General features: G+C 45.0%; 1 long non-coding RNA gene across 1 annotated transcript in view; it reads left to right on the plus strand.

Moving 5' to 3' along the window:
• The window catches only part of LOC135314109 (uncharacterized), a 71,583-nt gene extending 66,513 nt beyond the window's left edge, over positions 1 to 5,070 (plus strand). Inside the window, exon 9 of the long non-coding RNA XR_010373583.1 lies at positions 4,874 to 5,070. This is a non-coding gene — a long non-coding RNA (uncharacterized LOC135314109). The remainder of the gene's footprint in view (positions 1 to 4,873) is intronic.
• Positions 5,071 to 6,206: the final 1,136 nt, after the last annotated feature.

Genomic DNA, 6,206 nt, shown 5'->3' on the forward strand with positions numbered 1-6,206 from the left:
TAAATTTTATTTTGGGCTTTGTGAAATGTAGGCTGACTGTCCTTGACTGATCAAAGGAGAGTAGATCATATAAATAGTCCTCACTGCTGGTAAGGTTGAAGTTAGATGCATAACAAGCAATGCTCCTACCCAGCTCCTCAGAAGGAGAAGAATTATTTTGATTCAGTCTTTCATTTTCTTAGTGCTGTACAGCCCTCTCTTGTGAATGAAGTATTTGCCTGCTGCATGACATCCTGGGATGGATCAGCTGGCACCTAAGCAATGTGTTAATGTTGATAACAGCAGGGTCACTGCTGAGGCAACTCGGGGCAGGGTGTGGGGAAGAGCTGTCGAGCACCAGCCGGGCTGGGAGATGCTGTACCTCGCATTCCTCAGGGTCTCGCTGTAACAGAGCGCGGTACGGTTTGGGTAGCTCGGTAAGATTGCACGACACCGTTATGGCTGCCCCTCTCCAGAGGGCTGCGTGGGTCATTAACCCAGGCCTCCCGCCTGAGGCACGTGGACCAGCTCCCTGCCCGAGGGGGTCCGGCCTCCTACAACGCTCCCGTACGCCACGGTGAAGCCATCGCTTGCTCGCCGCTCTCTGTGGCAACTCCATGCCCGCAGGGCGAGGGAGAGCCTGATGAGGGCCAGTCCTCCCTCCAAAACCTGGGACGGCCCTGCACGGTGGGCCTGCTACACACACCCTGACCTTTGCTCCTGGTTATTTGTGATGGAGCTCAGGGTTTATGGGCAGAAGTATTTCTAAAACCTTAGCACTTGTGGAGGAAGACTCCACCTCTCCTTCCTTTTCCAGTAAGAGGGGATTTATGGTGGGAGCGGAGCAGGCCCTGGGGGCCCTCTCCTGCTCCGGTTCCCCGCAGGCCCAGCCCCAGGAGGTGGCCTGGATTAGCTTGGCTGGAGAAAGACTGACACTGTGCTTTGTATCACAGGCCTTTATGGCTCATAATGACAGTAGGTAGAAGATTCTAAAAGGGTGATTATAATGAACCTTCTCTGGGTTCTGGCTCTGTGAGACCCCATGGAGGCCACCTCAGGGCCTGCGTTCAGCCGAGGATCACAGAGAGATTTTGACAATCACAGAGTTCAGAAGTAAGAAACAGGTCTCCTGCTGGTACTGCAGGAAGCTGAGGAACATCAAGTACGTTTATGCTTTTCACATTAAGGTAACCTTTCATCAGTTAGACAGAATTCCTCAGGATTGTAACTAAATCCTCATAAAATGTAATTAATGTGATAAATGCTATTCAAGCAGCTGGTTATAAGCGTGCAGGAGGGTGTCTCATTCATCAGAGCAGGCATGAGGACTAGCCTGGGTCTCTGCCCTGCTCTGTCCCGGACCCGCTGGCAGCAAACCTGCCCTGCTATGGCTGCCTGCCGCCATGGTGGGGGATTGGTGCGGGGAAGCGGGCGCTCTCGCTTCAGCAGCAGCGCGGTTCACAGTAGCAACATGTTCAATTCCATGTAGTAATAGTGCCCTAATAACAACCGAAAATATGTTTCATGGTGGTGTTGATAACTAAATGCTTATCCCATATATAGGAATTCAAATAATTGGAAATTCTTCTAGCCTGGGATCTAGTTGAGACCGCTGGAGGATACCTTGATATTGAAGGTTAAAATCAATGGACTGTGTTTTGGTTATTTTTCAGATGACTCTTGTATGTTTAATATAGTATATTTGTATTGTGGGTTCTCATTCCTGTAAATCTGAGGTCTGTTTCTTGAATGAATGAGGAGATAAGCAATTGAATTTGAAAGATACTTTATGCAACAGAAAAGCAATTTGGTTTCTGGTTATCAAAGGGCAAGAAGCAAACTTGCAATTGAATGCTCAATATTTATAACCCTTATGTTGCCAGTGCATCCTGCGCCTCTGAGGAGCTGTGGTTTTGGCCATGGTTCCAGGGCCCTGTACCCGACTGGGCAGCCATTCCCCGATGAGCAAGCTGCCATGTTGTCAGGATGGCTCTTGGCATACTTGGAAATGTTTCAGGATGTGTTCTTAAATATTAGTGTTTCCCAACTGATTTTTGCTGAAAAAAGTCGTGCAGAGCAACAGAGGGGGTACCTAGGACCTGATGTGCTTCTGGAGGGAGAGCAGCATGGTTCAGGTAGTGCCAGGCACCCAGCAATGATGTCCTTGTTTCGAGGTCTCTCAGGCTTTCCTGTGGTGGCTCTCCTCTGCTGGCAGCTCCTCCAGCTGCCTGGTGCTAGGACAGGAGCGGATGTGAGTCATTGGTTATTGCTGTTATTTATATAGCATCATAAACCTGTGTGGAAAGTAGCTAGTAAAAATGAACACGTCTGGATTCGGCACAAATGCTGTATTTATGCCTGTAGCATTTTAGTGCTGTTGACTTCATAGTTTTGGGAGATGGCGGGGGGGAATAGTTAAAAGGTTACGTGGGAAGCAGTAGTTGAGAGTTTATCTGCCTGGCTGTGTGTTTCTGCATTCTGTAACTCAGCCATGGTCTTCGATAGTATCTTCATCCTGAGAAGGGTGTGATTAACTGTCATTATTAACTGACTATCCATAAAATGTAATTATAGGTGTTTCATACCTTAAGCATAGCGTTTTATTAAAAAAGAAAAAAACTTGGCATTAAGAATCCTGGAACTGAGGCAATAACGAAAGTAGCAGCTGGACATGCAGATGTTCATAGCGAATATAAAACAGGCTGCAATAACAGAAAAGGCTTTTTAAGAGGGACTAATCTGAGAAAGAAAACAACATAGTTGTCAGCAGTATAGTTTCACCCGGCAGTGGCCGGGAGCAAAGCGTACCCTCAGCAAGTTTGCTGATGATACAAAACTGGGAGTGGCTGATACACCAGAAGGCTGTGCTGCCATCCAGTGAGACCTGGACAGGCTGGAGAGCTGGGCCCAGGGGAACCTCATGGAATTCAACAAAAGCAAGTGTGACATCCTGCCCCTGGGCAGGAACAACCACATGCACCAGCACAGGCTGGGGGTGACCTGCCTGGGGGCAGCGAGGTGACCCTGAGCCAGCACCGTGCCCTTGGGGCCAAGAAGGCCAACAGTGTCCTGGGGGGCATGGAAAGGAACGTGGCCAGCAGGGAGAGGGAGGTTCTCCTCCCCCTCTGCTCTGCCCCACTGAGGCCACATCTGGGGGGCTGCGGCCAGTTCTGGGCCCCCAGTTCCAGACTGACGGAACTGCTGGAGAGAGTCCAGCGCAGAGCTGCCAAGGTGGTCGGGGGCTGGAGCATCTCCCTTGTGAGGAAAGGCTGAGAGACCTGGGTTGGTTCAGCCTGGAGAAGAGAAGGCTGAGGGGGGATCTCATCAATGCTTATAAATATCTGAAGGGTGGGTGTCAGGGGGATGGGGCCGGGCTCTTTTCAGTGGTGCCCAACGACAGGCCAAGGGGGGATGGGCACAAGCTGGAACACGGGAAGTTCCCCCTGAAGATGAGGCCAAACCCCTTCCCTGTGCGGGTGCCAGAGCAGGGGCACAGGCTGCCCAGAGGGGCTGTGGGGTCCCTTCCCTGGAGACATTCACCCCCCACCTGGACGCGGCCCTGTGCCCCTGCTCTGGGGGTGCCTGCTCCAGCAGGGGTGGGACGGGGTGAGCTCCAGAGGGCCCTCCAAACCCTACCTTCCGTGAGTCTGTGAAAGGAAGGTATGTTATGCTCAGGAACCTGAGAATTTTCCATCTGTCCTTTGCATGTGGACTGTAGCGGTGGGTGTTTTGAAGGCACTGTCCTAGAAGGATGGTAGAAGCCTGGCAGCTGGCAGGGGCCAAAACTGTGCCCTGGTTCTGTTCTTTGTGACAGTGAAGGGGTGCTGCTGGCTTCAAGTTTTAAATCTCTTTTTTTTTTTTCCTTCCCTTTCTAAACAAAAGCCAGAATTAGAGTAAACATGCTTGCTTTGTCACTTTATTTTGATTCTGCAACAGTGCTTCTTGAAGCCTATGTTATTCTTCTAAGTAGTTACTTCTCGACTGCAAAATTACAAAAATTGAAGGCAAAGCAAGAAATGAAACTATTTCTAAGTAGTAGTATGATACTAGATTTGTGGACTTTTTTTAACAGGATGAAAAAAAATAGTTCTCATGAACTGGGTGTTCTCAGTAAAAGTCAGCATTTCACATCAGATTCTCCTTTAATTAAAGGAGAGCTTTCAAAGTGGTAGCAACAGCTACTACTCATTGCCCTTTTGTCTACTATGAGTAAGAATGATGTGTAAATGAAAAATTTTTAGTGCAAGTCAGAACTGCTTAAGCACACTAAGGTATTAATCTCTTGAGAGCAGTTGCCTCAATCACACTTCAGATTCCTGTTTGAAGATAAAGTTTGAAAAAGTATTTTTATTTCTGTAGTGATGATCAGTGTTCAGCTAGAGCTGCCAAGTATGGAAATCACACATACTTGTACAGCTGCTTTACATAGTAGTCTTAACTCAAGTTTATCTTATTCTGGGCTGTGGAGTTGGAGTTTTGTCTCTGCAAGTAGTGTTTAATTTGAATTTGGTCTTTTCTCAGAGAAATAATATTGTTTTATATTTCCTTCTCAAAATTCTTCATAGGCTTTTAGCAAAATACAGAGAGAAGAAAAGTAAAAATTAACTCCTAGAAATAAATCTCAGTGCATAAGAGCAAATCTGAAATTGAGATCCACAGGGTCAAAGGAAGCTGTGCACATTGCACTTCAAGTAAATTGCACATAAGAGATTTCTGTGACAGATTCACTTTGGTTGTTTTGTGTATTTCATTATGTTATTACTGCTGCTTTCTGATTAGTTTATTTTTTCTAATGGATACTAGAAAAAATGTAAGTACAATAATAAGTGCTAAATGTACTGGCTGTTATAAAAATAACCGATTTCTAGATCTAGTTATGAATATCATTTTACAGGTGCTGTTAATATGTGAAGGTACAGGAACTGGAGCTGTGCCAGAGGGCTCTTAGGATGCGCCTGAAGTGAACTACAGAGCTGGAAGGTACAAATGATAGTGCCGGAGCAGATATTACAGGTGCAAGTTCCTGTTCGCTCAACAATATTTACTAGCATTGCCTCGGCTTGCCGCTCTGAACTAGTTAATGGCGCACATTCCCTCAGTGCTTTACGGCAAAGGATTTGGGTATTTTTCAAAGAAAATGAATGCACTTTGCTTATCCTTTGTCAATGGTAGTTACAAATAGAACTACAATTTCATGTAATAGCTATAAACCATTACTCTAATAGTTTGACAAATACCTGTGAGGATAAACGGCAATATTTCATCTGAGAAAGGACTGAATATTAAATAAATGTAACCTCCCATTGGGTCCTGTTTTAACCTCCTGCTGGTTTTGGAAGGTGAATTTAAGAGCTGAAAGCATTTTAGGTTAAATGTTAGGGGAGAGGTTCAGTAAGACCTAGACAGCAGATTAGCACTTTGCGCTCATAATAATAATCTTTTCCCTTTTCCCATTATCACTTCAAACACATCATTGCAAGGTGCAGAATTTAACTTGAGTCAGGTGTACTGTTGGCTTGTACTGATCATCTAATAGTTATGGGTATGGACAATTAATGGTATTTTTATTCTCACTTAATTTTTTCCATATTTCTGATGGCAGGCAAGACTGAGAATTGGGATTTCCCTATTAACTCAGTAAGCTGAACTTTTGAGTCTATCCTCGAGCCTAGTACTGCAGAGAGGAGATTCTCATGTCGTGACCTATTTTGCTTTAGAAGCTAGAAATAAAGAAGTTGTTTAAAATGTTTAACTTAAGACTATTAGTGCAAGCAGAGCAGGAGACTACTTCTCAGTCGAAAGGAAATGTTTCCTATAAATTCTTCTTTTTATGGAAAAATATTTGTGACATTAGTTGCTCTCGGTTGGGGGCGGGGCGGGGGGGAGAGGTAATGCCAGTGTAAAATACTTTTGTGCCATTGTGAGAAGAAAAAATTAATTGCTGACCATAGCAAGAGTAATACTTTTAGAAAATGGTAGTGATATAGTGTGGAAATACTTGCATACATATGGAGAGAGGCTTTAAAATAATTCCAGATCGTTTTAGTACCAGTGATAGTAAAACATCTATCCCTGTTAAAAGGGAGCCCTTTAATTATATGGGGGAAAGAGAAAAACATTACAAGCTGCACATAATGTCTGTTTTCATTCTATATTTTAATTTTTTGACAAGAGAAAGCTATTTTGAAAGGATTTGATTATTCAGGTTGTAATTATTGTTGCAGACA

Source organism: Phalacrocorax carbo, chromosome 6, assembly GCF_963921805.1.
Source record: "Phalacrocorax carbo chromosome 6, bPhaCar2.1, whole genome shotgun sequence".
NCBI classification, from domain to species: Eukaryota; Metazoa; Chordata; class Aves; order Suliformes; family Phalacrocoracidae; genus Phalacrocorax; species Phalacrocorax carbo.